The sequence below is a fragment of the Corvus cornix genome, chromosome 3 (assembly GCF_000738735.6).
Source record: "Corvus cornix cornix isolate S_Up_H32 chromosome 3, ASM73873v5, whole genome shotgun sequence".
Classification (NCBI taxonomy): Eukaryota; Metazoa; Chordata; class Aves; order Passeriformes; family Corvidae; genus Corvus; species Corvus cornix.
This window is the reverse complement of record NC_047056.1, coordinates 25,093,842-25,118,413: the sequence shown is the minus strand read 5'-3', so window position 1 is coordinate 25,118,413 and position 24,572 is coordinate 25,093,842. Positions and strand designations below refer to the sequence as shown.

Below are 24,572 nucleotides of genomic sequence, written 5' to 3'. Positions count from 1 at the left end.
TATAGGTCATTAAATTAAACTCACTTCCTTTAATTTAATCCTTTGTATAGACTCTGCCAGTTGCATGAATCAAACCTGAAATTATTATGTTCAGTAAAACCAGGCACACTGTTATATTTTATAAATACTATTCTTTAGAGGAAAACTTCTGAAAACAACAGCAAAAAGAAATGTTGCATGCAACAGTGATTTTAGAAGGTTCCATTGTTCCTATTTACCCTTGCTTGCTCTCTCTCATACATGTTGTAGTTACACATTGAAAAGTTCCTAGCTAGGTTCTGCAAGCCCATACATAGGAGAGACAAAAGTCTCTCCTACAGGTCCAAGTTTCCTAAAACTCAGGAGCATAAACTCCTCTGAAAGAGATACCACACATTTTCAGACTAGGTGAAGTCTACTGAAGCCTCCAAAGAGATGTTGTTAGGAAATTGCTGTGTGGACATGATGTGAGTCAGTCGTGAGACATCCTGTGTTATGAAAGTGCACGAGGGTTCAGATCTGTGTGCACAACAGGGTGGTAAGTGCAGTCATGCCTTGGTGCACGTCTGTGCCTGGAGACATGTTGGGAAGTGTCTTCAACAAGAAGACCCCACCAATATTTTTGCAGCTTCTCTAACAGGCTGCTGAATGATTTAATAAAGTTTTTTTTAAGATGACATAACCGTTCTGAAAACATAGTGCCACGTACTTAATAGCTTAATACTAAGGAAGGCAAGGTGAGGACATGTCAGTAAAGAGGATCTCATTTTGTTATGATTTAAAGTTTATTCCTGTCACAAAATGTATTTTGGTAGATTGCTGGAAGCATAACTTTATCAGATTCCACTCAGTTTCCAGGAAAAGATACCCTAAGATATGCTGTTAACCCAGAGAGGAAGAAATAAAGCCAGTTAGAGCAAGGATGAAGCAGCACAACTGTCCTCTGAACATGTATGAATACTGCTTTATGGTGATCCCTGGAGTTAAGAGATCAGGATCTCAGAGACCAGTGCTGACATCTTTTATATCTCCACACTCTGTTTTCCGCAAATGCAGGACTTCAGATAGATGATCTGAACCACTTAATTCTTTCATTTAAAAAACCAATGCAAATGCTAATTCAAGAGTTCCTATACTCTGTGCTTACAGCACATGGACAAATGGAAATGCCCAGTTTTGCTAATGTGATTGTATGTAATGCTTATAAGTGTTTTCATGGCTGCTGAAAAGGAGAACACATAGCTCTCCATGTTGTCTGCTGCTTGGGGAGAATGCCTGTACTGAGCAGAAGTAGCATTGGTATGACCCAAGGAGTGAGAGGTGTCGCAGACTCAGCACCAGTTTTGTACACAGGGAAGTCAGTGGGAATGCAAGCTGTTTAAACATAAGAAAATCTAATTGCTGGAAACCACGTGATTACTTACAATTGCTTAGGAAAGCTCTGAAATTAAAAATTAAAAATATATCATGTTAAGGCACTGATATATAACCTTGACACAAGGATGTACTTTTGGCAGAAGTATACTGTAAACAAGAAGTACATGGAAAGCCACTGCCTTAATGAGCTATCAGTCTTGGGCTTATGACAAGATGCAATCAGAGAAGGAAACAGACAAATGGATAGGAGCTGAAACAGAGAAGGATGTGGGAAGCATAGTGCTTTTTCATGGACATGCTGTGTGCATAATTTCACAGCGAGCAAGGGGGCCCTGGGAGTCTCCTGCTTCATGTTGTGGCTTTTTTAGGCACAACTCCCACAGACTTTAGAAAGGGTTTTATCTTAAACAGAACCATGGAGGGGAAATTGGGGCTCGTCGCAAAATGACGCTCAGGTGTGTACAAATGAATCAATGTGCTTCCCACTCCGCTGGCTTAGTGTTGGGAAAAAAAAAAAAAAAAAGGCAAGCAAGCTTGGAAGAAACAAAAGCACAGCTTTTTGTAATTATAGATCTTTTTGAGTTAGCCTGAGCCCTCCCCTTTCCTTCCTTTACCTTCCGCTTCTCCTCCCAAAATAATAACACATTTTGCCAATAATTTTGAGGAAGTCTCAGTGGGCCAGATGGAATTCAAAGAGAGGGATCTAGTAGAGTTCTGTTTCATTCTTTTTTTTCTCCTGATTTTTTTCCCCCATGCTCTGATTTCCTACATGCAATTTCTTTCTTTGGCTTACTGCATGACATGGAGGTGGTGATGCAAAAATAGAAGTTAATGGTACTACCACTGTTTGTTTCTATTAACGTTTACATGTGAAATGAAGGCATTTTGGAAGAGAACCAGACTGGCCAGTAAAACCTTTCACCCTCGTAAACTGTACATTTGGTTTGATTTTTGGCTTAGATCCCAGAACTTGTCACAAGCTTTATTATAAAGCTGTAGTTCAGCTAGAGTTTTGTTAGCTTTATTGCAACAGCTCCTCTCCTCAAAAAAAAAAAAAAAAAAAAAAAAAAAGGAAGAAAAGAAAAAGCAAGCAGACCAGTAAGAAAAGCTTTTGTCCATTCTGAATCCTTTTCAAATTCTGGAGAAAATATACTAGGAAATGCAATTAGCAGGATCACTGTTTGGCATCAATCATCAGAATATAAATGAAGTTTATCTAAAATTTATAAAAAATATACATCACCTCCTTAAAATAGTCCAAGAGTGACTAATCACATAAACAATAAGGCAGTCACCAACACTCAAGCATGTTAGAGCTTCTGAGAAAGCACAGGCCTAGAAATGCCAAAGGGGAGTCTACAGATTGACTGGAAATGATATGGACATCTGGAGAGAAGATTTTTTTTTTTATGTATGTACTTTCCCAAAGGGGTAATTTAGCTCTGCATCAGTTCACTCAGGGAATATATGAGAAAAAAGAAAAGAAGAAAAAGGAATGTGTTATGATGCACAATTATAAAACTGTTAGTCTCATCCTGCTTTCATGCATCCTGTGTCTCTCATGCAATGGATCCCCTTGGTTCAGGACCAAGTACAAGTGAGAGCAATATGGGATTACTGATAATGGGATTTAAGGGGAAGTTTTTATAGGATAACCATCAGTAATTTTTTAACCTATTGCTGCAGACTGAATGGTTATAGAGAGGATGTGTAGATCTGCTCTAAAATATCAATTTGTTTGTAGCCCTTGGCTGGAAGTTAAAACGTGGTCTTGTAGCTGTGAGTCTAACTTGAGATGCAGAGGATCAAAGTTTGACTGTTGCTCCTGTCAGTCAATTCCCATGTGATCCTTGAGTAAGTAAATTATACTGACTATCTTTCAATTCCCTGTTGAAGGAATGGTAACCAGAAGATTTTATTTGAGACTAGTTTAGACTAGTCTAAAAGGCTTAGATCAGTTCTTACAGTGTAGAAATTTTTTATCTTCTAAAACTTCTTCAGTCAAGAAATGTTCATTGGCCAGAGACCTTAATTTTGATTGGGATTTATAGAAACCAGGTTCTTAAAGTATTTGATTCCCCTAAAATGCAAACAGGCACAACAACTCAATTTGTTTCACAATATTTTGGTACCTAATTTCAACAGGAATAATTACAACCCAGTGCAACACTACAATGACAGTGGTTCCTTGTTTTCCCATTGGAAAATACAAGGTCACAAAATTCTGAAGTTCCTGGAGAACCTACTGAACTGAGTCCCATGTCTCCTTCAGTAGTTGTAGTAGGGCTGTCTGGAAACAAATTACCCAGGGAGCAGATTACTTGAAAATCTCCCTTTTTATGCAAAATGTTTAGTGTTTGGATGTGAGCTGTATTTTTTGTGCATGGAACGACACACGATTTCTTATTGGCACTCTGGAAAAGCAAGCAGTTTGTCTCAGCATCATTTAAATCTGGTTCCCATGCCCAGACCATGCTTGGTAACAGCTGTGGGCTGCCTTAGTAATGTCTGAATCCTCCCTGTGGAGCTGTGCTGGAAGCTTCACCTGGCTGGGACCAAGCATGAGCCTGGCAGAATCATTGTCATTACTGGTGAGTAAATCACTCCCAGAACTTGTCCTCCACTCCTTCCCAGAGAACAATGTTGTCTCATGGTGCTTTGCTGTGGGTCATGTAATGGAAAGTTAGTAGTGCATCAGTGATGTCCATCAGCAACCTATAGAATTGAGAGTTTGTGTGGCAGGTGAAGGTTGTGCACATATTATTGTACACACATTAGCTTTAAACAAGGAGGAGACTCAGTTATGTATGAAGTGCAATGTAGTGTGTTGCTACTGAATTTAAGATCGCAAGCAAAGCATGTAACTCTCAAGGAGTCCTTAATGAACCTTGATTTGCAGACTTTAATCTGGTAATCAGGAATTTTCAAACTGTACTTGAAAGTTTGCTTGGATTACAAGTAATGAATGCAAAAGTAAAATTGTGAAGGACTTGCATCTATCAATAAGAGGAAATCAAAGTGAATGAGGAAACTGAGAGCCCACCAGTGTATGGCATAGCATATATTCTGTGCTGTGTTGAGAATGAGATTGTTTTAACAGTCAGCAGGAGCCAGAGCCTCAATACCTCTAAAAGTCTGTCTCTCTGCTTTACATTCTTATTGCTTTCTTTGAGGGGGAGGAAGGTTTGAAGGTCACAGAATTGGGCCGCTTGTGTAACCAGAACCAGATGATGAATTACTTTTTTAAGGATTTTGATTCTCTGAAAATTTTATCCCAGAAAAGCACAAGGACACACAAAGTCTGTGGTAGAAATTAAATTATATCAAGATTACAGAAATAATGTGCATCATAGTTCTATGGGAAGTGGCTTTTCATTGTTTAGCGTATGAGAAAGAAAGACTAACAAGTTAGGCTACACAGATGGGTTTGTGCTGTGTAACTTGTTTTATAACAAACCTTTAAATATTGTACACAAACTGAAAGAACGTATATTGGAAAGTCTCAGACCTTATGAAAAGAAATCAGTTAGCACAATTAACATTCAAGCTAGATTAACTGTTATTTTAGTTTAAAAAACCCTCACTCTCCATTCTTTCATGCTACCCCCTACAAAAAATTTGGAACTCATCACTGGAAATATCACCTCAAAAATCTTTTTCTGCTTTCTGTTATTATAACCAAAGATGTATGTACTCATTGGAGCAAAATAAAAATGAATTTAATTGGTTTTTTAATCAGAAACAGACCCAGATGAGGATTTCAAAATTATGAGAACACTTTTTTAATTTAGATTTCTGGTATGTTCTAGGAAAAATGCTGATTATTATCAAATGTGGGAGACTGGGTTGCAAGGCCCATTAAAACCTCTGGGAAAACTGAAAACAATTTTGATGTGCTTTGAATTAGGCTCTTTCTAGAACAGTCTCTGGACATAGTATATGGAATGGACTGAAAAGTATCTCATTATGCTACTCCAAAGGCTCTGTTTTTCATGGCAAACTGATGGTTTTGAGCACTGTCAAACAATCTGTTTCCTTCTTCACACTTTTTTGGCCCAGTTTTGGTTTGTGCTGTCCAGCTTCTCCCAGTTAGTGACCAAACATTTTTCGGGTGACTGTTATGGAACTGAAGCTCTTCCCAAGTTGCCACTGGTATGGCAACTGGATTTGAGTACAAAGACGAGGGCTTGTTATGGGAGTCCAGTCATTCATCCCCAGAGCTGGAGAATGGTTCTGGATATATTAGCAGGCCAAAGGTTTAGCAGAAGGGAGGCCTCTGTCAACCCTTATCCAAAACTCACTTTTTTCAATGAAGTCTCTGTTTTCAGTTGGGTTAGCTGTGGAGCTCTATTGTAGTTTTTCATTTCCCCTTTCAATTTCCACCACCCTTGTTCAGCATGTGAGTTGATCCCAGGAGCAAATGGCAATGGAGAGAGCTAAGCAATACTGCAATGGACAGAACTATACAGAGTTCATGCTGTCTTCTGCAGGTCCTCAGCTGTGTGTCTAAAATCCCATACAGTGGTTATGTTTCTAGGATCTGGCCACAATAATCCAGCATGAGGGATTGGTGCCACACCAGGCATTGCTTTTCCAGATCTTGGTTGGACACTACTGGGCAGTGCACCATCCTGGCTGGGGCTCAAGGTGAGCAGCAGTGCCATGTCCTCCAGGCTGAGCTGCTCCACAACTCCCTTAGAAGAAAGCAAATCCTCAGCTACTTTTCTTCTGGATTGCTTTCCGGTGGTTTTGTCTTACCCTCCCTCAGCACCAGGAGCAGGGTGAGTCCAGTACTTTTAAAAGCCCCACTCTTCATGAATGCCACTGAATGGGCTTTTTACAAGGTAGAGTTTGACCTAAGACTTCTGATATTCTGAAAGGAATCCCTTTTGCAGTGAGCAGCATTGCATTAAAAGGACAGTTTTGTTCTCTCACTGGAGTGAGAGCAGAATAGGAGTTTCTGCAATTTTTCTGTCTGCTGTAGCTTTGCTATAACACAATCTCTCTGATGCTTCTGGTGATGATAAATAAATTAATTTATATGTTGTTCTCTTCCATTCTCGGTACTGAGGAAACAGAACAATAACATACTCTTGTCGATACAAGCACTGCCCTGGGAATTGACTAATTAACATAAAGCTCAGCCCTGCAGGGACATTTCCAGGTTCATTTCTTGCTGCCTCAGCAAACTACAGGGTTTGGGCTTTTAACTACTTTCAGATGCTCTTTGTCTTTCAAGAAAGAAATAAAGAACATCCACATTGCTTTAGGCAAGTTAATGATTCTAAAGAACACTTACCTTTTTACCACATGCTTCATGGCCGATTAAAATCCTGAAGGAGCTAAGGATTATATACCATGTACAGTTCTTTGGCAGAAAAACATGCATTCTGAACTAAAAGTGAATGGCTGAATGCGACATTTGCATTCATTGTTTTTCCAGACCTGCATACTGAGAATGTTTGATTTTACTCAAAAGAATACCAAAGCAGTGGTTTTGTAGGTGCTTTGATTTCTCAGAATCTCTTAAGGTTATGACAAGCAGTTTACAGTGGCTACTGAGAAAATTGCAGAAACTTGTATAACCACTTCTGTAAAATTAAAAGGAAATCTGGCCTAATTTGCAGAGATGTGTCTAAAATTTTGAGAAACTAATACTACTTGTCTCTTGTGTGTGATCATATTTATGTGAAATATGTACTTTTCATTCACATTCTTTTCTTTAGACCACAAAGCAAAAGTTTCCTGTATACAGAAAAAATACATGAGAAAAGGAAAAAAATTCAAATGAAGTTAAATCTTCATTTCACCAGTAAAGAAAACCTCATTGCTTTTATTCATTTTCTCTAGGTTGCTAGATTTGCTCTGCTCCTTGTACTGTTTATTATTATTAATCTATTATTAATGGATGTCTGCCTATTGCTGCTGTTTATGAATGAACAAAATCCCATTCTGTAACTCATAGAAATCAACTGTAGAAATTAACAGTAGAAAAATCTTCTGACAGAGGGCTGAAAGCTGTTTGACGTGTCCTCAAGGGCTGCAGCTAAAAGGCCTCAGAATTTATGTGTGAGTGAGCACAGATACTTTCAAAGTGTTCTGTAAGAGCGTAAAAATCAGTGTATGTGCAAAGTGCACACTGGAGAAAGCCAGCACCAGAGTGCATGCAGATACATGCAACACCCAGAGCTCTGTTTCGTACACACACTTGCTTGTTGGTGCACGAATACGCTGATTTTTTGTGGGTACTTCAGGCATGACTATCAGAAGACTGGGTGTGTATATTACTGTGTGTGCCTATCAGAACAAGTCATTAAGGTTACGCAAACACATCTGATTCTGGTGTATAGGTTTCACAAACTTTATCCATTGGGTATGTGTGTCAGCCCATTTTTTTTGTTTGTTTGTTTGTTTTTGTTTTTTGCACAAATTTCAAACATTGTAGTGCAATGTTTGTGGAAAATAGACAAAACCCTGAGAAAACATGCACTGTTTCACTCTTAATCAATTACCCTGGAAAGATTTAATTTGGGTCACTGTGGCTTTAAATTTCAAAATACCAAAGTGGATTGAAGGGAACTTTAAATCAAACTAGGAGAACTTAGAGAAATCAAGAAGGTAGGGGAAAGTGAAATCTGATATGGAGCCAGTGGACAGCTGGGGCTGTCTGGGCAGGGTGACACTTTAGAAAAGAAGAGACACTCATTGTGGGAGATGAGTGACCACAGGATGAGGAGTCAGAGGCAGAGAAAAGATTGTTACAGTAATATATTGAAGAGGATGAGGCACCAAGTGTCAGTCTTGGGGTGATCACAGAAATGCCAGCCTTGTGCCCCTCTAGCACTTGGGACTGCACCATGTGTCTGTGAAAGTCACTGAGGATCTTTATTTCCTCTTATGCCCATCCACACGAGCACTGGCAATTTACTACTGCCACCATCTACTATTACAACTGTTGTGCAAGCTGCAGAGATCTGTGCCATGGATTTCAGTATTTTCAGCACTGCTGATTCTGGGAGCTAACAAATGCAAAGATGCCAAAAACATGCTAATGAAATCTTAGTATTCCTCTTTAGTTACATGTAATTAGATACCACTCTCATTATCAGTATAATAACTTTTGATTAGTTTAATCTGCCTTTCGTACACTGAAAAGCTTAAGGAAAGCTAGGCATAGGCAACTAGGTTTTATTTAACTTTTCCCTGGAGATTCTTCCCAACACGCAGAGACTGTGGCTGTCATACAACAGCAGTACGCTAAAACAGAGGGAACTGTGCATTTTGCCTTTATTTTCAGGAAGTGTCAGAAGTATTAATAGCCTAAATTTTGCTAGCTAGCTTAAATTCTCACACTGCAATCTTGTTCATCAGCATTTTTTTTACCACAGATGGTCATTTATGTAACATGGTTGGAAATTGTGGCTGTGTTCCACAGCAACAGGAAAATGGGATACATCTGCACTGTGTGGGGAAAAATACAAATGAAGTAGAAGCTATGCAAGCATTTAAATTACAGGGAAACAGGACTGCGATAAGCCCTGGCCTACATGAGCAGGAAGAGAGTGTCAGCCTCACCCATGCCCTGAAAAAATGGTCACATTCGTGGGCTGCTCTATTGTACTAAGTGGAAGTTTGTTTATGCGGGACCTTCCTTCCCTCAGGACTTCCTCTGAGAGGAAATGTCGTCACTGTTCAGTAGGGGTCAATTGTTATGCATTCAAAACTCAAACATAAAATAGTATCACTGAATTCAACAAAGTGGAAAGGAATAAATAAGATTTGTCCATTTACATATTTAGAAACATGCCACAGTTATTCTTGCTCACCAATACTTTCAGAGAGCTGAGAAAAATCTTACAAGTCAAGTATCTGGGATAATATTGCTTTACATGTATCCCAAACACCCTACTCAGTCTTTGACAAATGTCCCTTTTTTCAGCTCTGCTATCTGCCTGTGGCTGATGTGGGAATATGATTTAAATGGAAGACGGCTAAAAAGCCTGCAACTTTAAAACTAGAGCCGTTCTCTTATGGGAATACTCAGCCAAGTTGGTTCCATGTCTTGGACCAACCTGCTCTGACTCTGAGTTGCTCTGGATGAACACTTTTCTGAGGACATATTTGCAGCTGAGGTGTCCCTAGAGTTTAACTTTTTTTATTGTGATAAAGCAGGGATATTGTTTGAGATAAAAGGAGCTAATATTGGCATTGCTTTGCCTTTGTCATTGTGTTGTCAGTCAAAATAACTCTGAAAGAGACTTGTGGAAGGGGAACCCACTGAGGTCTTGGATTGACAGAACAACAGAATAGCAGAGGTTGGAAGAGCTCTCTGCAGATCACCTCATCTTACCTGGGTCAGGCAGGGTCAACTAGGGCAAGACATTGACCAGTTAGGTTTTTTCCTCCAAACAGGGGAGACTCTAAAACCTCTCTGAGCAACCTGCTCCAGTGTTTCGTCACCTTCACGGTAAAAAAATTTTACTCTTTTGTTTAAATGGAATTTTCTGTATTTTTGTTTGTGCTTTTTCATTGTCCATGTGCTTTGGTCAGGCTCACAGTAACTGTGCTGTTTTGACAGCAGCCATACTGGAAAGCAGACAAAGGCACACTCATGAGTGTGGTTGGTAAGCCCTGGTCTGTTCCCCAGTCACAAGAGGTTGTTAGCAAACTTGCCCTCTTAGGTGAGCAGACTTTGTCTCCAGACATACATTGGTTCACATTCTTTTATCCATTTTCCATTAGGCTGTGGGATACATGAAAACAGAGCAACACTGGGAACCAACCAGGATCCAGAGCAGTCTGCAGGGCACATATTTATTTGTCCAGAGAGGCACCACAACCATGACCAGTGTTGAAGTCTCTTGACAGCCTGTCTCTTAAGGTGTCAGTGTCCATGAAGTCCTCTTCCCTATTGCACGGTCTAGACTAAAAGTAAATTGCTAATCCTCTCTCACACAGATTTTCCCGAGGGTGCAGTAAAACAATCAGGGGGACAAGAAACTGACATTTAGTCTTCCCAGTGGAAAACGTAAGAATTCTTCTCCAAGGAAAATCTAAAAAATAGAACATATCACAACATTACAAACTGGTGTCAGCCTCTGTTTTAGATAAAGCACTATAATCTAGGCGCTAATTTTATTCTGGCTAGGGACCTGATCCAACATGTTTAAACCAATTCCTCCCTCCTTCCCACCTTTCTCTGCCTCTTTCTCTCCCTACCCAAGACGAAATACCCAGATTTTCAACGCAGGAATAAGCGGAGGGGCTTTCCTTTCACGCACGTCCGCGTAACCTTTCTGCCCAGCCGTGCCGCCTTGCTCCGGGCCGTCCCAGGCCACCAGCCCCTGCATCCCATCTGAAAGAATGTCGCCTGTGAGGCAGAAATTCCCACCATGGGAATCGCGCCTCTGTGTCGCACAACAAAGGCCACCGCATTGTGTCCCTGTTAAGCGGGTGTTAAAATGCGCATATGTTGCCAGGGCTATTGCAGGCGAGGGCCCATTTAGGAAGCGGAGGTTTTTCCCGACCGCTGGCTGCTCTGAATCCCCCATATTAGCACATTAGCGCACATGCGGCCGCCTTATCAGATTAGCTACACTTGTCACAGATTAGCTCACCCTGTGAAGGAGCCGCAAAGGTACCTTTGACCATTCATTCAAAGGAGCCAGAAAAGTTTTTTTTTTTTTCTTGTCTTCAGCCATCAGAGTGCAAAACAAATTAAAAGGAAAGTCCCCCTTTCTGTCTCTCACTCCCCCCCCCAATTTTGGCTATAGGATAACTAAAGAATAGGTGCTACGGTGGACTACACAGAGAGATATTAATGGACACCTAATATTCATCTAGAAAATATTTATTTAACCCCTTAAAAACATTGATGTGTTTTCTTTCCTCACCAATGTCAATAGACCTTTGAGAAATGACCTTTCTGAAGCTCAGATTTTTTTATTGTTTTGCTTCTCAGTCTCCCCCTTCCCCTCCTTTTTTATTACAGTTCATTTGCAGCGTGGTTCAGTGGTCTCTATTCTGCACATTAGGGGTGGGGGAGAGGAAAAGACTTGCTAATGGTTCGTTACACTATTTTTTTAACCCATCTTGCTCCTTAAAAGGTTTTGATAGCTGGTAAAACAAACAGTGACTCAAAATACCTTCGGTATGACTTGCAGTCTACACAGGCATTAAGACTGAGCCTAGAGAAGACAATAATGCCTTGGACATGCAGTGACAGCAGTGATTCCAACAGTCATCTCTGAACGAGCTTGTAGTGAAGAAGGCCTAGAAAGCTACAAAAACATACAGCTGAAATTGCTGGCTAGCACTCACACCTTTGGCACAAAAAAAAAAAAAAAAAGTGGAAGGAAACTGTGATGAAGAAGGAATGCAGCAATTCCTCACACCTCGGTGCTTTCTAGGGGAGGTGTTTCACATCCTTGGGCCAGGTGTTGTATTACTGTACTCAGTTGGAGCTTGCCCACCGCTGCAGATTAGCTGTGCTGCCTGCATGTGGGAGACAGGGGACAAACCCGGGACAAACCCAGGACAAAAGTGCTTTTCCAGGACTGATGTTCCCTTTGTCATACGTGTAGGCTGTGAGAGTAGACCTTCAATCACCACTCAAGGGTCTAGTGGAGAATATTTTATCTAGGAAATGAAGAAGAAATGAAGAAATCACAGACTGAATTGTGACTGTTTGTTTGGGTTGGTTGTTGTTGTTGTTTTTTTTTTTTTTTTACTTTGATTGCAGGTAACCAAACTGCATTGTCATTAGTAGAACTTTAACTGCTAATTCTTTGTTCAACTTCTTCCACAAATACTGCAGCACAATCAGTGATATTGTTTACTAGTTGTTTCTCCACACAAGCTGGAACCTGGCTGGTTGCATGTGCTGTTTGCAAAGAGCAGAAAGTACAATAGATCATTTGTAAGGGCGATAGCATGTTACCAGAGGCTGGAGTTTCAGTGCTTCTGAGCAAGCAGCCTGACAGTGTGCTCTGAAGTGTATGCAATCATACACTTTAGGGTCAGAGCTCTTCTTTTTGGTTCTGGGATCATTTTTTGACAGCTAAATCTTAGTGGTGACTCAGTTTTTAGATCCTGTTGAAATGCAATGATATTTCTCCTACAGTAATTTCTTATTTTATTGTTTTCAAGTCACAGTGCCACACCAGTAAGAGGGGATTGTGAAGGATGTGGCAAAACTATCCCTTGGAACCCTGTGCCAAGAAAACTTACAGCACTGATGAGCTCTAAGCTATAAACAACTCCAATTTATGACCTGGAGAGTGAGGCAACAGCAGTAACAGCAAAACAGGGAGAAATATGTGGGAGAAATCAAACAACTGGACCCTGTTTTTGCTTCTTCTTAGTTGCTGAAAATGGTTTCCATGTTAAAAAGTTACCAGAAGAGTTCATTGGCACATCTGTTTCTTCTATTGTCAGGAAGGATGATAAAACCTTACATTATTGATTTCCTGCATTGTTTTCTGATAAAAAGCATCAGTATTTTTATTTTTATATTTCCACATACACCTAGTTCAGTACAGTAATTTCAACATTCTATTCATAAATATATATATATGGTGTTAACTGATTTCTTCCAGTTTTTAATTTTTGTTTTGAAATCGTGTGATATGAAAAGGAACATTGAAAGTAGAATTCAAGTTAAAAATCTATTATTTCCCTGTCAGTCTAGGAATTATTTCTATATTTTTGTGAAAAACAATTTTACAGTCTACACTGACACCTTTTAAATGCACCTACTGCGAGTCTATCTAGTTTATGCACTGCCTTGAGTCATTAGTCTGAATTTAGCAAAGCCATTTTGTTGGTGATCCTTCTGGTTTTATCCCAGAGCGAGAAAAACTGCAGAGCTAACGGCCTAAATTCACAGTAATTACATCTCTTTCTTCCTCAAATAAGCACATAGGAGTCTGGGTCAGAGTATGAATCTTGTGTTTCCATTAGTTATTGTTACTGTGCTCTCCGAAGTGTCACCTGTTTTTCCAGTGTGAGTAAAGGGTCCCAGTTTGAGAGACCCTGTTGAATGTGAAAGTGCTGACTTTCACAGGGTCCCCTTAGCTGAGTGTTGTCTGCAACAATGTGTTTTGGTGCTGAGGATGTAAATTTGAGTATTTTCCAGAAGCTTGATTCAAATCCAAGCAGTAATCTTCCATGGCCCCAAGTCAAAATTTAACCTCAGCCCATTAAATGTTTGATTTTGAATCTAAATGATAAAACAGTCTGACTTGCTTGCCTTGAGCAAGAGTCTAGGATCAAGACCTGTGGCATTTTACATTTTGATTCATGAAGCTGGGTCCATGGCACTCAATTTTCTAATAACTTTGTCTTTTTTCTCTCTCACAATGTCAGGCAGCCTGGTCTGTGAGTTAGCAATGCAGCCATGACCTACATCGTGTGGGGTCAGAAAGCAGTAGGGAGGCAGTGCCATTGGGGAAGGAGATGGAGAGCTACTGCTGGCTGTCATCCATATGTGATGGGAAAAGAGGAAAGCTTGGACATCATGCTTCCTGGCAGGAGCTGAGCATCTCCAGCCCTGTCACCTACCCACTTGCTTTTGTCATCTCAAGTGGTCTGGTTCATGGGCAGAGAAAAAACTTGACATGGCACAGAGCTTTGAGCCTTCAGTTCCTTGATGCAGCTCTTAGAACAAACTTCTTGGCTTTCGTCATTTTATGACCAATCAAAAGCAACCCACAATTTTATTTGAACTATCCATGAACTTTTGAAAACTAATGTCTATCAAAATATCAACAACACATTATTGAATTTTATGAGTAGCCCTTATATGTTTCAAGAAGCATCTCCTTATTTTAGCACACTGGATTAAGCTCAGGCTTCATCAGACATGAACAGAAATCAATTATTTTAAAGACAGGAGGGCTGCTTTGCTTACAAATCTTTCCCATGCTGATGAACTCCTACAAGCTCCATGGCTGCTGACCTGGTCTGGGAGCTTGTTCTAATTGATAATGCCTCTCATTGTGAGAATACTGGCTACGCAAATCCCGATGCTTGGTGTGCGGATTTGCATTCCAATACTCTCTTCGCTCTGCAAGGGTGCGCAGGGCTGGTGTGCTGCCTCTCAAAGCACAATGGGAATTATGGATATGCATCTCTGGGCCAATAATTACTTCCATGTGCTTGCTAACTGAGTGCAGGGAGAGAAGACTTTCCTCTTATTTAGTGTCTATCGCTGTCTTTGGTGCTGTATTGCATTTTAATATAAACATCCCCACAACTGCCTCACCCCAGCTCTGTTAGATACTTGCCTGGCTTTCATTAAAACACTAGTGCGTGAATAGCTCTAAGTTCAGGGCTGCAGGGCATCTTTGCTAAAGCTTGAATCTTTGGTAAACAACTTTCTTCACTTTTGGAAGTGTTAAAAGTAACTAAGCACCTAATGAAAGAGTAGCTAAATAATAGAGTTAGTCAAACTACTCCCACTAGTCTTTTTTGCTAGCAGGGGTAAATAAATAGTAAATGTTTTTTCAGCTATTATATATAGCTGGCAGCTCAGACTTCCTATTATATGTGTGTAGGTTCTTAGGGCTAAAGAATATCATGCTAGTATATATTGCCCTGTCTAGCTATCAAAAGCAACAGGTTTGGTAGGAAGAATTAGGTTTTTCCTTCTGTCCAAATAGGCTGGGCTACAAAAGTAACAGTATCAGAGCAACAGCTGGCTTAGTCTCATAATGCACTGCTATATAGTTGGGATTTCTTGTTTTCATTTCACTTTCCTTTGTTTTAGAGACATAAAGGGAAGCCCTTGGGGGAAAAGACTTCCAAGTTTAGTGCTTGACCAAAGCTGCCTGACTCTGGCATCAGCAGCCTTTATTGACTGGAACTCTAACGTTTCTTTCTCTGAACATTGACATTGGCACCTCTCTCCAGCCACAGAGCCAGTACCAAACAGGCCCAAGTGCAGGGCAACAAGCTTTCTGACACAGCTCTTCCAGCTGTTGAAGTGTCATCTGCCATAGACTATCCCTAGGGCTAATAGATAAATCACCCTGTGCAGTGATAAACATCCTAGAGTTTGCCCTTAGACTGCCCAATTAGGCATCATTCTGTGCTGTGGCTTCTATTTCAGGAAATGGTTTGAGGTCACCAAACTGTTCTTCACATGGAAGCAACAAGTATTTGCTAATGCCAGCTCTACTGTAATTTAAAAACTGTGGCCTGAACCAGGGACTGATGGAGCTGTGGTATGGAGGGGTTGGATTCATGCAATGGCAGCTCCTCTGTCAGGTGCCAAGTGTTTCTGCTTCCCCCACTCCTGCCACACTGGGCTGCCCTGGCTGAGGGCAGCCCTGCTCCTGAGCCAGTTGTACCAGCCACCTCATTTCAGTGCACTGTTCCTATGGAAAAGGAACAGTGATATCCTGATCAGGCATAATAATATGTGAAGCAAGAAGAAGGTGTAGTGAGGAAAATACATCCTGCATTTACAGAGCAACTTAAAAATTATTGCTGCAAAAGATACTTTTCAGTTTAATATTACTGCCCCCAAATTAGACTGTATTGCTCTTGCTAAAGGGGCCATTTCTGTTCCTTCAGTCCTTTGATGGAGGATCACAAAGAAGATCACATAAAAGAAGAATGAAATGAAGAATACACTAGATATTTTATTTAAGGTCCCTTGATACTGCATATTGGTGATGTATGACTAAATACTTTAAAATCTTCATAGCATTGTGCAGTTCTGCAGAGTATGGTACACTTCCTTCTTTCTTTTGCTCTTTATACTGAGCTATAAGAAGAACTGTATGGGTTCCTGCAGCAGCAAGTCAAATATTTTGCCTATAAGGTCACTTTTGTTATCACATGTGGTGTCGTAAGGAAATTTCCAACTTAGTTTCAAAATAGCTTTGGCAGGACGTACAATTCAAGCCAAGAAAGCCTCCTCCTCCTTTTCCCAGCTTCTGTCAACACCCAGTCAAGGGTCGGCAACCTAAATCCAGCTCATATGTGGTTGGCTAGCTCATTTTTTCATTTCTCCAGGGACAAAAACAGACTTCACCCCGGAGATAATGGCCCTCCCTTCCTGCGGTGACTGAGGTCTAGAAACCCTCTTCTCAGGTGCATTGCATAACCTAGACTTTTGCTTTCTGTACTTGGGTCAGACATGCACCATATATTTCAGTTAAAACAAACACTGCTCCCAACATGTCATATTCTTCTTATACTATCATCTAACAAAAAATTCTACAATACTACTGATTCCCACACCCAAAGTTCAGTCTTCTGTAGATAGAATGCAAGACGTCAGGCAATGGTTGCGGCCTCTGCTCAGTTCACGTCTGTGGCTTGTTCTTTAGACACAGTTTCTTAACAGGATTTCACTTGTCAGCTAGAAAGGTCAGAGAAAAGATAAATTTTTATTTGGATAAACTTCACTGTGTTAAATACTTACAGTGTATCTCACTTTTTTAAACAACCAGTCTATGTTTTTCTTAGGCTGTATCTAATGTGTTTTGCTATAAATATGTCCTTATAGGCTTTTTGTGTGTTTGTGCCAAAAATAGAAACAGGGATATAAATTGTGTTCTTGGTCCCATTTCCTGCCTTTGAAGAATCTGTGGACTGAAGGATCACTAATGTTGGACTGAAGAATCACTAATGTTCAGGAACAGTTATATTCAGGACAGGTACCCATCATTGCCCCCATGGCTCTGACTAACTGCAAGTAAGTCTTCATGCAAGATGAGGCTCTTTTCCCGCTCAAGAGGCAGCTGAATTTGGATATGAGTACTGGATCCACGAGCCTTGAAGTTTCCATGCATCTGGTCAGGCTCAAACAGCTTTCTTTGGACTTTCAAAGACTGCTCCAAGATCTACCTTCTTTCTTCTCCTTAGATTTCAGTCATGCTACTGTTTCAGGTGTTCTTTCTTGGAGGCACAGAAACTGTTCATTGATATTTAGGGTTTTTTTTCCTTATACAACAAGCTGATTAATTTTACCCTGACACCTTCAATAAAGTGCAGCAGTTTTGTCAGATACATGAGACTGGAACCATTCATACAGTGTCTACTTTTCATTCACAACTGCCCCATCACTCCACTAGAGGTTCAGAAAGACAAAGCCTAGTTCACAGAGAAAGTGAGAATCAAAGTAATCAAGAGGTGCTCTGAATTTTTTAATTTGGTATTTTACTGATATTGAAGGATAAAGAGCAACACCCTGTTCTGTAAAAAATCAGCTCTCTATAAAAACTTAAGTGCAGCAGCCAAACATTGAAAAAACCAGCTGAAACTGGATGCGAAGGGAAGGAGGTTTAGGAAGAGAATGGATAGAAGGTGTTGAGGAAGATAATAGGTAGTGGCAGAGTTAATTTATAAAACACCATCTTTTTGAAAGGAAAAAAACAAAATCGGGGGAAAAAAAGGATTGTAGTGGAGGGGGTTGCTATAGTGAGAGTAATCTTACAACTTAATGTGTGAGTGTTCTCAAAAGACTGGATGTTCCAGTTCAGTGAAGCAAGATGGCCCCCTGCAGTATTGTTAGCCCCTCACAAAGAAATTTCGCTTCATCTAGGAACATCACTGTACAAAGCACTAACAGAACTGCTGTGGTTTACCATTATTTTCACTCAAAACACGAGGTAAACATTCTTTGCATTAAAACATCAGTCAAAAATAGAAGTCCTCATTTACCAACCTTGCTCCCACTTCTTCCGAATGTCTCCTATGGTGGTTCTGGTGCGAGACTGAAAAAAAAAAATTGAGTTTAGAGTAATATCTCTGAAACCTCAGGAAACAAAACTTCTCTCTCAAACTCATGTGGTAAAGATTGTGATAGGGTAATAGTAAAGACTGAAAAGAAAGTCTTGCTGGGGTTGTGAAGCCGGGCGAGAACTAAAGCTTCATGAACGAGAAGGTAAGCTTCAGAAAAATAGCTGTGTGTTCTACATGCACTCAGAAAAGGAATATTGACGAGTATTTTGTGCATGAGAAGCTTTTCATTTCTCCCATCCTATTACATTTCTCTGACAGTGAGAATGGGACAGCATGTTTTTTCGAAAAGAAGTTTTTATAATATTGGTATATTGGCAAAACTTGGGCTCTCAGATTTTCACATTCATTCACTGACACAACAAAACACTGTAGATTCTGTGCTTTGTGACAGCACAATTCCATGCTTTAGCACTTGTACAGATTGTGGAGTTGTATTAATCAATATTAGTTGTTGGTGATAAAATGCAGCAAAATGTAGGATTTAATTTATTTAGCCGTTCTGCAGGGATATGCAGTTAGCTTCCCTCTGAAGTACATGAGACTTCTTTGACAGCCATCTGCAACTTAAAGCATCCATCCAGGTCACACATTGCAAAAGCTAGGAAAAAGAGAGGAGAACCAGATAAAAAGAGACTCAAATATTTTCGTAGCAATTGAATACAGCAGTTCATAAGGTTCATGAACTCAAACTAATTTCTTTCCTAGTCCTGTTTCTCTCCCCCCTCCCCTGCTTTGTATACCTCCATGATTTCTATCACTATTATTTGCAAGGCAGTAACACTATGCCCAGTGCTTGACAGAGAATGTGCCAGAAGTAAAAGTGTTAGAAGAGAAAGCTGTCTTATAATAATTCTAATTCACACTTCAGCTGGTTCCAACCTAACTCAGAAAATCAAAAATGGACTTGGGAAGTCTGAATGATAGTAAAATTTATTAAAAATTAATTTCTTTGCTTTTTAATGCTGAACTTAACACATCACTCACAGAAACCCACCCAAGCTCTAAAGAATCAGTGTTGTGAGGTCTGTGTGGCCTTCTACAGACTGCTTTGGTGTGGGAGCTTGGATTGTTTTTGACCCTGTGACACTGAATGGCCAAGAGCTTCCATGCAAGGACAATGGTGCTGTTAGTGCCCATTACTAAAAGCCTTCTTGTTTCTTTCAACTGCTCACAGGCCTCCTAAACAATGAAAGAAATCCATACATCATTAATAAGGAGATTTAATTTAAATTCTGCTCTAAGAGAATTCTCAGATATTCCCCTCATTTTTTTTTTTAAAGTGAAAATTGCTGGAGTCTGATGTAAGGCAGAACCTTAATGTAGAGAAGTGTTGGGCCTCATTTAGAAATGCCTGGAAACTAGTGGGAATTGTAGTCATAAAGCAAACTGGAAAGCAGTACTGGCACACCAGTGAGCAGCTCCCACGAAATGAAATCTTGCTGAGCATGGGGATATGTCAGGTGGAAAAAAAAAATCTTCCTGTTAAGTGATCTCTTTTGAGCCGAGGCATTTTATTACTTTTACACTTCTAATGATGGTAACTTTATTGTGACTGCGTGTATTCAGTATTTCTAACAGCCATTTGTTACTCAAAATAGCCTAATTTTCATTAGAAAAGGGAATTGTTAAATTCCAACAGAAGTTGGTGTGAAAGAAAATGGAACAGGATAGCCCATTTTCACTTTTGTAGTGAAAGGTTGTTAATATACACATCAATAATTTTGCTTTTAATCGTGAACACTCAACACAATTAAAAATCAGTCAGTACAAAATGATCAGGGCTATTTGTCATATGAAAATAATGTGAGTTGACTTTGCCTCAGCTCTATCTCTACCGTTAGTGGAACCTGTCACATGAGGAATGAACCTTGATTAGGGATTTCAGAAGGTTTTATTCTGCTGTCACTTTGGATTTGAAACCATTTTTCATTTTGGTATTTTTAGGAATGTAAATAACAACACAAGATTTCACAGAAACTTCTAAGTTGGACTATATTGCTTGAGAGATTGGTTTATATTGCTAAAATAAATCCATCTGCCAGAGCAAGGCCAGAAATTACTAATGATGCCTTTGTTGTATATATATAACATCTTTAAATGTTTAAAACAGATTCTAGTGCATATGTAATCCAGAACGAGCCAGCAAACTAATGATTAGGTGAAGAACAACAGTTGTATCATGCTCATTCTTCACAAGTTTCAATAATCATGCACAGTTTCTCACTGGGTGTGTTTTGGTTACCCATCAGATTATCTATCTATCTATCTGTCTATCTATCTATCTATTTATCTTTCCACATATGTATCTATCTGTGCACACACACACAAATATATATAAATATATTTAGAGAGAGAAAACTTGGAAGAGAAATTCTTCTGCTTATGCCATTAAATTTAATTGAATGTTTTGGAGTTAATTATTCTGTAGTTAAGCTATGCTACCTCAGAGCAGAATTTCTATTTTGGCAGATAGAAATTTTGTTGTATAAACTGGATCCTCAGTCTAAATGCAGCCCTTGTACAGCTCAGCAATGCTCTTTTTAAGTTGGGGGAATCTAAGTAATAAAAAGGTTATAGATATAAATATAGATACAGGTATTAATAAATAAATTGATAGATGAAGAAAATAAGAAAAAAGTTTAAATATAATAAAAACAGCTCCCTAAGTCTGCTCTCTGTGTACTATGGCTTCTAAAGAAGGTAGCTTCAAAAAAATTTCAGAGGCTTACTCTAAGGCATATTCAATGATTCTTTTATCCCACACCCCCAATCTCTGTAAAATCAAGCAGGATCTTATCAAAGATATTATATTCACTTTAAAGATTTTTACATTCTTTTGCAGGTGCCCCTAACATGACACAACCTCAAGGGCGTTTGTGGAAACTTCTGTTTTGAGGAGATTCTGGAAGTTATCTCTATGTCAAGTTTTCAAACTGTATCTAGTAAGTACATGATCACTTTACAGACCAGTGAAATGTGAATTCTTTCCCATAAATGTTTAGGCAGCAGTACCAAACATCAGTTTAAAACAGGAAATTAACGATTGCTTTTTGGGGGTTTAATTTGTTTTGGAAAATTTGGGATAGGAAAATATATATATTCTTCTGAGCATGAACGAATTCCTTGGAATTTGGGTATGTTGACGTTAACATTTCTGTGTGGGTCAGTACTATGCTTTTAAGGACTCCCTTGCTTGTTGCCAGCTGCCATGTACTGGTTCACATCAGAGATACCACAAACTGGATTCTTTTAGGATGTCATTAAGCCAGAAGATGCAAATATAATACATGCCAAGCCACCAACTGGCAAATCAATTCACACTCAAATATTCCTTTGAATGCATAAATAAGTTCATGTTGAGCATGTACAAGTCCTTTCTATGTTTGTTTTTACAAATATTTGAGCAACTGTGCCTCATTAGCTAGAACAGTACATCACAAACTCACTTGAATGAATATGCATGAAATCACCATTAGTTTTGCATTTAGAGTAATTATTCTGCACACATATTTAACCAGAAAATGGACAGCAAAGAAACCACTCATCTCATTTCCTTGAGCTCAAGTGAGAAAGGTATTTCAGGCCTGATTTTCTGCTGCTTTGCGTCTTCTATGTTTCTGCAAAATGAGTGTGAAACATTATCCATTCTGTTTTGAAAACATTTCACAACAATGAACAATGCTGTTTCAGTAAGTAGTTATGTTATTCATCTGTCTGTATCTAATTCTTGCTTATGCTTAGAATGTAAACTTTTGAGAGCAGGGACATACCACACTGGTACCATGCCGTGCAGAGTGGGATCTTGTTCAGCGTCTGGAACTCCTGTGCACTCTCGCAATATTACGGAGCAGTTTCGCAATGCTCAAGACGTGAGAGATTCAGTCATCTCACATTTAGAATGTTGTACATTTTAAAGGATATATGTAATCAAACTATATGTTCATATAAGGGTCAAGAGAATTCTGTCAGTTGAACAAAGGTCAATCAGAGATCTTAATTCCATGAGCAGAAAGAAAGGCAAAATTCACTGAAAAAGACAGGAGTTGGGAATTATTACCTATGCTCCTGTAAATACATTTAAGGCAACACGATGATCATGTCATACCATGAACAAAAATGGAGATTTTAGTATGGGAAACATTATTTTCTGCTCTGTCCCTTCCTCCTCTCCTTCTCTAGCCCCACTCCTTTGTTCTTTGCCATTCAGTGTTTTGGTTCAAGTTAATTAAAGATTCCTGTTGCAGCCTCCTGGAGTGAAATTCTGGCAGTATGCCCAGCGCTGCCATAGCTGTATGTAAGCAGCCCCTCCAGTGAGCTCCATAATGTCTCTAAGAAACTATACAAAGAGGAAGAAAGAAACTGAATCCAGATGGAATGGGAAATCAGATATTTCTTCCATTTGTGTTGAAATCTGGGAAGACTGCCCCATAGGTTGAAAGAGAAGACAATTCACATACTCTGTAGTCTCAGGGAAAAGCATGTTTTCTCCCCCACCCTCCATTGAAGAGGAATCTGTGAGAAAGCTTACAGTGAGACTGCAAACTCAGTAATGCAAAACATGTTTTCCCAACTCTGCTTTGCCCTGCTAGCTATAGAAAGGTGTAGGATAGACCTGTCAGGGGAACACAAGAAACAAAACAAAGGAATCAAAAGAGTGACTCAGGCAGACAAAGACTCTTCCTAATGACAGGGTTATGAGAGAATTTGATATCCAAACCAACATTTTGACACACAATTCATAGTGAAAAGAGGAGTTAAGGCATTTTAAATGCCCAACAGGAGAATAAACATGTCTAACACACTGAGCAATAACCACATCCTGAACTGCTTGTTGTTAAAAGACACATTTAAAAGATTACAAAAAAGTATAGTACATAGTCATTTCTTGGATCTCACATGCATAACAAAAATTAGAAATATCCCTGGAGGAGCACAGACATGGCATATTTTGTGTTTGTGAGTCTTTGTCAGCTTCAGTGCTTGGTCCTTAAAACATAACACTCCACTTGCTTGGTAGTTACTGAATTACTAGATTAACAACAGTATCATTAGAAATAAAAAGTGTGGATATTTGCAGGTATGTTTTATATATAAATTACAGTTTGCTTCATGGCAGATTCATGTTCACCAGGGATATTCTGGAATTTGGTGAGGAAAAGGAACAAATCTTGGATCTATCCACAGTGTTGCTTGGTTTCTCTATGCATTTTATTTTACGATCAACAATGTTAATTTGTTGCTCTTTGATGGCCTGTTTAGTTTTTCAGGGTTTTTATTGCTCATGGGTGAGAGGTGTTATATGAAGATTAAACTTTGCCCAGGGCCATTATGGGAAAGAAGTGTTAACAGTTGATTTCTATGTCAAATGACTAATTTTTAATTTTAAAATATCTGGGCAGAGTGGTTGCTTGGCAGAGAGAACAACCTGTTGCAACTCAAGAGATACCCATTTGAGGTGCATATTTTGGGCAGAGGTTATGATTCAAAGTTTTAGCTGACAGTTTAGAGCAATAGTTCAGGTGAAATGAACCTGATAATTGCAGTGCATTTCCCCAAATAGCAGGTTTACTGAAATAGCTCTGGTTCCCTGTGACTAACTGGATGTTTTGTTACTACTTTTTTTTTTTCCTTAAGAAACAAAAATGGTCCAAGACACTGTCCAGGTGAAAGGGGTAAGAGATGTATGCTGATATGTGTGTTTCTTGCCCTTTCAAACCTTTGAAGCCAGGCTGATGTCAAATTACTCAAGCAGAACAGCTCTGTTGACAAACATGTGGTCTTCAAACAACAATCCCAGTATGAGAGGTGCTGCTAATTTGAAATAACAGAGGGTAAGGGAGGAAAAAAAAATAAAAAGAAAAAAAATAGAGGGAAAACCAGCACCAGTCTACGAAATCGAACCCAACTGCCACCTTCCCTGCTAGCCTCCCTTTGTGAGCCTGCCTTCCCCACCGCGTGAATCAGCTATGGTTGGGGTTAAATGGGTAGCTTTTGTCTCCTCACAATGGCCGAGAGTGACAGGTTGAGCTAAATGATTTACTGATGGAGATGATTTGAAGGACAGAGCCAGGCAGGCTTGGGAACACATGCACCAGAAAAGGACAGTAGCGAATCAGCCTCTCCTCCCCCTCCCGCTTTCATGGTTTTGACTGAAAGATCACAGAGTGAGACTGTGGCAGACACAAGGACCATTGAGAGGCTATTTTTATTACTTATCCGTGGCAGCCTTGCTTTGCTGAGAACAGACACGAGGTTAATTAACCTTACTTTTTTAGTTTTTTTCTCTTTTTTTTTTTTTTTAAAGTTGTTGTTTTTCATGTTGGGGATGTGAGCCTGTGAGTTGGCAGGGTCACATGCCATGGGCAAAGGGAAAGTCTCTGTATGAGACTTGAGCACAAGAAAGCTCAACAAACTTGTCCCTAGCCAAAACAAAGCTTTCCACAGAGCAAGGCAATGCAGCG

General features: G+C 39.6%; 1 long non-coding RNA gene across 3 annotated transcripts in view; it reads left to right on the top strand.

Moving 5' to 3' along the window:
• LOC109143813 overlaps positions 1-24,572 on the top strand; it is a 78,351-nt gene that overhangs the window by 21,137 nt on the left and 32,642 nt on the right. For all 3 annotated transcript variants that reach the window (XR_005604293.1, XR_005604292.1, XR_005604291.1), the window contains one exon: positions 20,954-21,053. This is a non-coding gene — a long non-coding RNA (uncharacterized LOC109143813). The remainder of the gene's footprint in view (positions 1-20,953; positions 21,054-24,572) is intronic.